The sequence below is a fragment of the Lemur catta genome, chromosome 17 (assembly GCF_020740605.2).
Source record: "Lemur catta isolate mLemCat1 chromosome 17, mLemCat1.pri, whole genome shotgun sequence".
Taxonomy (NCBI): domain Eukaryota; kingdom Metazoa; phylum Chordata; class Mammalia; order Primates; family Lemuridae; genus Lemur; species Lemur catta.
The window spans coordinates 28,131,352-28,140,227 of record NC_059144.1 but is presented as its reverse complement, the minus strand read 5'-3'; positions in this window follow the sequence as shown (position 1 = coordinate 28,140,227).

Genomic DNA, 8,876 nt, shown 5'->3' with positions numbered 1-8,876 from the left:
CCCTATTGTGGGTGCTCTGCTTGGGGTTTGGAAGGCAGGAGCAGAGCCCCCCTTTCCCGGGGCCCACTGCCTGGCCAGACGTGGCAGACCTGCGGGCAGTTTTAGGGCACATCATCCCCCCACCTAAGTCCGTGAGCAGAGAGGGCTACAGAGAGAAGTCTGCAGTGTCCTGCCTCCTGCCCAAGCCTGGCTGGCTGCTCTGCTCCAGAGCTTGGGGCACACACCCTCAGCCCCCAAACACACACAATGGGGAGGGCAGGTGCCCCTGTGCCTGCCTCGGGAGGGGAGGGTGGGCAAGGCTTTCTTTGCCAATGGACCCTGTTGATTGAACTTCATGGGGTTCTGGTGCCTAGCTGGGTCCCCTACCCTGCCACTTCACTTTCCCCCACCACACCCACGGGTGCGGGGCGTGGGTGTGAGGAAGGACTCTTCCTCATTCTATAGATGAAAGAGCAGAGGCTTAGGAGAGTAGGGTACTGCCCAGCTCAGGCCCAGCTGGCCTTTGTGCCTGTGCTCTTGCCTCTGCCACGGCTGCAGGAGGCTGGGGTGGGGACATGGTGCCTGAGCACCCAGTGGTCGCCCAGCCTGCCTGCCCATTCTTGGGGATGGGAGATGGGCAGCTCCTGGGACAGAGGCCTGTAGAATGTTCCTCTACCCCATTCCTGAGGTGTGAGCTTCCTTCCAGGAATTACTCTGCCTGCCCCCACCCAGCTGAACTTCCTCTCTGCGGCCCACTGCCTCAGGCTGCATCATTTTCCTCCCTGGAAGTGGGAGTGTGGGAGGCCCAGCCCCTCCCAGCTGTCTGTGGGAGCCTGGTGGCCAGGGGTTCTGGGCTCAGCCTTGGTGGCTCCCTGCTGTCACTGCTCTGTCAGCAGCTGGTGCCTCCTCCTTCATAAAAAGAAAGTCTTGGGGTCTCACCTTCCTAATGCACCTCCTCCATACCCCACTCCAAATGGCACCCAAAGCCAGCTCCAGCCAGGACTGGACCCAGCTCCCAGAACTCTGGACTGACACCCACTCCCCTGCAGCCTCTTCTCCCAGTGTGACATGAGGGGTTCCCAGCAGGGACATGGAGAAGGCTTCAGGGTCCTGATCAGCCTCTGAAGGATGTGAAGAGTAAACCACACCGTGAAGCGGGAAGGACATCCCACTGGAAGCGTGACCAGGGCAGGAGGCAGAATGGAGTCAACAAGCTGGGCGGACAGTGGGGTGAAGGGCTGGAGGACTCTGCCCCTGGGGCTTTCGGCACAGTCCAAGCCTTGTGTCCTAGCCCACAGGCACTCGGCCCTGTGCACAGGAGCCCCCACCCCCACGTCTCCACTTGGGCATTTTCAGCCTATTCCAGAGCCCTGAGAATTTGGCTTCATCACACAATTCTCTGCTCACCCATCACTTAGCTCGGGTGAGACCTCCCGTTGCCAGCCCCTGCCCCACAGAACTGCCCCTCTGCTAGGGTATGTGGGTGCAGGGAAGGAGCAAGACTGCGGGAAATGAAATAGAGATGGCATTTCTATTTCAGCCATGTCAAATGCGGGGAGGCCATGGGGCTGCTGTGTAGCCAATGCTGGCTGCGCCCCCCCTCCAATGTCTATTCCATTTTCTTTCTTTTCTTTTTTTTTTTTTGAGACAGTCTCACTCTGTTGCCCTGGGTAGAGTGCAGTGGCGTCAGCCTAGTTCACAGCAACCTCAAACTCCTGAGCTCAAGCAATCCTTCTGCCTCAGCCTCATGTGTAGCTGGGACTACAGGCATGCGCCACCATGCCCGGCTAATTTTTTCTATGTATATTTTTAGTTGTCCAGATGATTTCTTTCTATTTTTAGTAGAGACGGGGGTCTCGCTCTTGCTCAGGCTGGTCTCGAACTCCTGACCTTGAGTGATCCACCCGCCTCAGCCTCCCAGAGTGCTAGGATTACAGGCGTGAGCCACTGCGCCCAGCCTCCATTTTCTTAATAACAGACTCTTTTTAGTTATGTATATGCTCACCCAGCACAAAGAGCATCTCTCCCAGCCTTCCTTGCGGCTCGGTGTGGCCATGTCTGCTGGGTCTGGCTAATGAGATGTAAGCAGAATCATTATGTGGCATTTTTCAGGAACCTTCCTTGAAACATCTGGGGGCGCCCATTGTTCCTCCTTCCTCGTCCTGCTCTTCTGCACCCTGCTGCCAGGTATGTCAGTGGGACGACTGGCCCTTTAAACCTCCACTTCGGACCATTCTGCTGAGGGACACACCCTAGCGGTAGCACAGCAGTGACCCGCAAGGAGACTGAGCGCTCCAGCAGTATCCCATTCCAGCCCAGGGCTGCGTGCTTCCAGACTTCTCCGAGCAAGACCAAGAAACTTTTATTGAGGACTCTATTTCAGTTTCTGTTAGTCACAGCAGAATGTAATCCTGTCTGATTCGACCCCACAGGGAAACGTTGACGAGGCAATTGGTATATGGATCTGGAGCTCAGAGTGGGGTTTTGGGTTTCGGGTAGAAATTTGGCAGTCATCCTCGGGAAGGTGGAAATTGAAGACACGAGGACGGGTGAGCTCACCCAGGCGGAGTGTGTGGCGTGGAAGAGGAGGGAAGGGAAGAGGGGGATGAGTTCAGCGGACTCCCCTCTGCCCACCACCCCGCTTTGCCCACAAGAGATGATTCTGGATTTGTCCACTCCGTTTCTTTTCTTTTCTTTTTTTAAATTGGTGCATAATAGATGCACATAGTTTGGGGGTGCATGTGATCATTTAATACATTTTTATGTCCACTCAGTTCCATTCACTCCCTTCCAGCATGGTATGACAAAGCTTCTGCTGCCCCAGACACTTCTTGGCTTTTACGATGCAGAGTCAGGACGGGGGTGCTCAGGGAAGGACAACAAGCAGATGGACTAGATTGGGGGAAGTTTCTCTGAGGAATTTTTAAAAAGAAAATGGTAAGAGCAGCAATGGTGTACAGCAAAGTGGATAGGAGAAGACAAGGAGGGGGTTTGAGAACACGTTGCTGTATAATATGAGTGTCCTTTCATGGTATTCAAGAAAACATACAGAACCTGAAATTTGTTGAAGTTGCCTCTCAGTTGCTAGACTGGAGCTCTTTTGTCACCCCTCTCAGACTGGTCAGCTTGGATGATGGCTTCAATAAATGTTGCACAAGTAACAAAACCCATTAGAGCCACAGAAGGAAAGGAGAAGTTGATGTCAGGGACCCGGGGCCACTTTCCTCCTTCTGTTGCGACATGGATTCTCCTTTCTACTGCTCTCTGTGTATCTGCTAAATTCATCTTCTCTTGCTGGAGATTGCCTTTTTTAAAGAAAATAGACTTTACTTTTAAAATGGTTTTAGATTTACAAAATTATTGAGCAAATTGTATAGAGACTTCCATATATCCCCTCCCTCACACAGTTTCCCCTATTATTAATATCTTGGATTACTGTGATATATTTGTTACAATTAATGAAATACTGATACATTATTAACTAAAGTCCATAGTTTCCATTAAGCTTCGCTCTTTGTGTTGTACTTTCTACGGGTTTTGACAAGTGCATAGTAGCACGTGTCCACCATTATAGGATCACACAGACTAACAAGCCAGGTGAGGTGGCTCACGCCTGTAATCCTAGCACTCTGGGAGGCCAAGGCGGGAGGATGGCTTGAGCTCAGGAGTTTGAGACCAGCCTGAGCAAGAGCAAGACCTCTTCTCTACTAAAAATAGAAAAATTAGCCAGGCCTTGTGGAGCGTGCCTGTAGTCCCAACTACTTGGAAGGCTGAAGCAGGAAGATCGCTTGAGCCCAGGAGTTTGAGGTTGCAGTGAGCTATGATGATGCCACTGTCCTCTACCCGGGCTGACAGAGCAAGACTCTGTCTCTAAAAACAAAAGAATAACATCATTACCCTAAAAATCTCCCATGTTTTACCTGTTCATTCTTTCTTATCCCCTGAACTCCTGGCAACCACTGATCTTTTTGTTGTCTCTTTTTTTAATTTTTACTTACTTATTTTTTTTGAGATGGTGAGTGCTTCTCTCGCTCTCTCAATAGCCACTGATCAAATCCTATAGCAGGACTCCAGGCTGGGCGCAGTGGCTCACACCTGTAGTCCTAGCCTTGCGGGGCCAAGGCAGGAGGATTGCTTGAGGGCAGGAGTTCGGGAACAGCCCGGGCAACATAGTGAAACCCTGTCTCTACAAAAACTGTAAAAAAAAGTTACCCAGGTTTGGTGGTACACACCTGCAGTCTTAGCTACTTAGGAGGCTGAGGCAGGAGGATCACTTGAGTCCCCAGGAGTTGGATGCTATAATGAGCTGTGATCACACCACTGCACTCCAGCCTGGGAGACAGAAGAAGACCCCATCTCAAAAGAAAAAAAGAAGGAAAGAAAAAAAGAAAAAGAAATAGAAGGACTCCAATTATCCCTACTTCAGTGTGTGTCCAGCCCTTGGATGAGCCACCATCAAAGGTAAACTGCCAGGCCTTGGGTAAAAGCCTGCTAATTACAATTGGGGGAGAAAACCCAAATCATATAATTGGACTGGGAGGGCTGCAGTTCCCTGAAAGGAAGGGGAAGGGAAGGAACACTGGATAAACACGACAACAGCTGCTTTGTCTCACTACACCTACAAAGGACCCAGGCACAGGAAGGTGTGCATGGCAAGTGGCCTTTCTGGTGACATAATGGAGACATTTGTTTCTTCTCTTAAAGAAATAAGAACGGCAATTAGAAAACCAGAAACAACACGATCTGTTCTAGGGACCAGCTGCAAAGCAAACACATTTGAGACATGATTTTGAGCAATTAGCGGAGTGTAAGAAAAGAGAACCCATTTAACCTTGATATTAGCAAAAGCAGATCTTCTCCTTCAAGCAGCATAGGGTGGAGGAAATGGCATTCCATTTCCTCCTCGAAGGAGCTATCTCATTACTTGGCTCTGCAGTAAATAATGTTTATATAATCATAACATTGGTTGGTTTTCAACTTTCACAATCAACCTGAAGATAGAGCATGGAAGATTTAATTATAATTACAGAACAGAATGTAAATGTTACAAACTTTGAGCATGGAAATGCAAAGAGAAAGCTAGCAGGAATTAGAAGGAGGTGGGGAAGAGAGGGTGGCAGGTGGCACGGGCGGCGGGGGGTGGGGGGGCGAGATTTTTCTTACATAGTGGTGGCGCTCAAGATATTCTGTTTAAAGTTGGTGTAAGAGGAACTTAAATATAGATTGTTTAGAACTATCTATAGCACCGACATAGGACTGCAATAACAACATAGCAACTCAAACTGAGAAAGTGGGCACAGAAGAGATGAGCGAGAGTGTGATTTAAATTCTGTGCTTTAATCATGAGGTATCAGTGATGCTCTGTTGGGTTACCAAACTGAGAAACAGAGGTAAAGCATATTGTTTAGAAGTATGATGTTAAGGCTGGGTGCAATGACTCACATCTGAGAGGCACATTTGGGAGGCAGGAGGATTGCTTGAGGCCAGGAGTTCGAGACCAGTCTGAGCAATAGTGAGACCCCATCTCTACTAAAGATAGAACAATTAGCCAGGTGTGCCTGTAGTCCCAGTTACTCGGGAGGCTGAGGCAGGAGGATCACTTGAGCCTAGGAATTTCAGGTTGCAGTGAGCCACGATAATGCCATGGCACTCTACCTGGACAACAGAGCAAGACTCTGTCTCAAAAAAAAAAAAAAAAGAACAACAGCAACAAAAGAAGAATGAATTAATTTTGGAAACTCGTAGGTGTTTACATTCCTTTCCATTGACTTTCTTACTTCAGCAATTCTATTTTAAATTTGCACAATTATTCCTTGCTTTCTTTTCATAGCTGCCTCTTTTTGTTTTGTGAATATAACAGCATTAGAACCTTTCTTCCTGTAAGGTCTCTTCTGTTCCTTGAATTACCTATTTCCTCTGGGATCGGTTTGTTCACCTTTTGTTTAGTTTATCAAAGAGGCAGTGTAGCTGAGTAGTACAGAGCCCAACTCAGGCAACGGGCTGCCTGGATTCAAATTCCATCTCTCTGCCCTTTACCAGCTATGTGAACCTCAGTCAAGTTACTTTACCTTCCTGTGACTCAGTTTCCTGTAAGAGGAGATAACAATACAGCACCTAGCTTGGAGGGTTGTTAAGTGAGTTAATAAGTATAAAATTCTCAGAACGCTGTCTGGCCCACAGGAAGCACTCAGTACCTATTGCTATTTGTTTCTTAATCCTTCTCTGTCTCTCGTTTTTTTTTTTTCTTGAGACAGAGTCTCTCTCTGTCATCCTGGGTAGAATGCAATGGTGACATCACAGCTCACAGCAACCTCAAACTCCTGGGCTCAAGTGATCCTCCTGCCTCAGCCTCCCGAGTAGCTGGGACTACAGGAACACACCACCACACCTGGCTAATTTTCTATATTTTTAGTAGAGAAAGAGTCTCGTTCTTGCTCAGGCTGGTCTCAAACTCCTGAGCTCAAGTGATCCTCCTGCCTTGGCCTCCCAGAGTGCTAGGAGTACAGGCATGAGCCACCATGCCCGGACTTAATCCTTCTCTTCTTGTTGGTTTTCTTCAGTTGTCTGATAATTCCTGGTGACCAATTCATCTTTATGAACAAAGGACAGAACTGCTTGATATTGGCATCCATATCATTGTCTCCTCTGCCCTGGAGTGCGGGGTGGAGAGGCACATATGCCACCTGCCAGTTACACTGGCAGTATGTCAACTTCCCAGAGTCCACCCTGCCCCCGCCTCTGGGGCACTCTCTCTGGTGTGCTTTGGCTCTGGTTTCCTTTGTGCCCATTTGTCCCTCAGTGCGATCCACCCTCTTTTGCTCTTCTAGAAGCAAACCCAAATCCCTGTGCAGCTGATGCCCCCACACCGCAGCCATCCTGTCCCTGCCCTTCTGTGGACTTATTTCCCGTTTCCTTTCCTTACCGTGCTCTCAGTGGCATTGGATGGGCCAGGGATGGTGCAGACGTCCACCATCTAGCACTGGAAGTTGGTGTGGTGGTCTGAATGTCCTAACTCACCCAGCTCTGCACAGATGGTGTCCCTTGGGGCCTGAAAGTGTTCACGCCAGGTGCCCAGACCCTGCATGGAAAGGAAAGAGGGAGGACCTGTACTTGGGCCTTTTTCTTTTCATGTAACAGGCCTCCTTGGGCTTGTTGATATTCTCTAGGAGCCTCTGGCCTCAGAGCCAGTCCCTCAGTGGGTCGTCCCACCTAAACTTTGTGGCTGTGTTGGGGAGGAGGGTGACCTTTTGGTCTGCCTGGGAACCCCAGAGCCTTCAGACACTTAGGGACAGAAGTGGGTGAGTACAAGATGTATGAACAGGGGAGGAGAGCCAGAGGGACAGAAGACAGGCCATGTGAGGTGACTGAGTGAGTGAGGTCCAGGGTGTGGCCATGAGAGTGGAGGTCACTTTGGATGGGGGACGAGGGGGTGCAGTCTTCAGCCACTCAACTTAAGAGAAGCGACAGCAGAGCCAACATTCACAGAGGTCATCTGATATCCCAGGCAGGGGAAGCTCTTCACATAAGCTTTCTGGAGGACTCCAGGTTCAGAGCAGTTGAGTGACTTCCCTGTGGTCACACAGCAGGTGAATGGTAGGTCTGGATTTGAAGCCAGCTCTATGCAGGGCCCAGGCTCTTAACCACTGATTTACACTACTCCCACCTGCCCCAAAGCTGACTACAGCATGTGTCTCAAAGATCTCCCTTGGGCCACTATGAACTGAGCGGTCCACAGGTCAGATACAACAACTGGGGCTGAAGGCTGTGGAAGCAGAGGGGCTCTGGCGCCCTCTGGGGGAGAGAGGAGGCTCTGCAGAGATACCGTCAAGGGCGTGGGCAGGGGCTGGGGCTCGAATCTGAATGACTGAATTAGGGTCCTGCTTGCTCCATATGAAGGCAGGGTGTCATCTCTCCCCACTTCTTCATCTTTTTTTTTTCTTCCAAGACAGAGTCTTGCTATGTTGCTCAGCCTAGAGTGCCGTGGCGTCAGCCTAGTTCACAGCAACCTCAAACTCCTGTGCTCAAGCAATCCTCATGCCTCAGCCTCCCGGGTAGCTGGGACTACAGGCATGCACCACCACGCCTGGGCAATTTTTTTCTATTTTTAGTAAAGAAGGAGTCTTGGTCTTGCCCAGGCTGGTCTTGAACTCCTGAGCTCAAGCAATCTTGCTCCCAGGGCACGGGCGCCTGACCTGCTGTGGCCGGGCTCCCCACCAATACGGGCAGATAGGGCCTGAGTTGAATTAAATTTGGGTTGAGAAATAAAAAATGTGTCCCACTTGTATCTGGTGTCTGCCCCATATGTCAAGTACCCTGCACATAGTAGGCCCTCAGGGAGATGGGCTCCAGGGCTGCAACAGTAACTCAGCTGTGGTGGGGTCTTTCCTGTTCTGTCTCAAGCTGGGGGTGAAGGTATAGGACAGCGAGGGAGGGGAGAGGAATCAGCCCAGGGAGTGTCCTGGATGTTGGGGCCCCCATGTCCCCTACAACTAGGGCCTGCTTCTTGGGAGGTTCCTAGAGTACCCAGGGGGACAGGGAGGCCTCCAAAGGGCCTGGAGAGTAAATGTCTTGGTCTGGGTTCCTGTAATGCATCCCCAGCCCAGGCTGGGCTCGATTCCCTCTCAGTTGTCAGGGTGGGACTGTGGGCAGAAATCTCCCCTCTGCCTCCCTCAAAAGGCTAAGAGGCCCAGGAAGAGAGGGGTGTGGACGCGGCTGCTGAACAGGACTTCCCACTTCTCACTTTACCTGGGGTCACTCCAGTGTGGCTCCAGATTCCACTTTTGTTTTCTCAAGTCCCTAAGTCCCGGGCCTTGCCAGGGACCTTCCCCTGCCTGGGTCCTTCCTGTCTTGGTGTTGCACAAGGCCTGCAGCTGCCTCCCTAACCAGCCTCCGGGCTG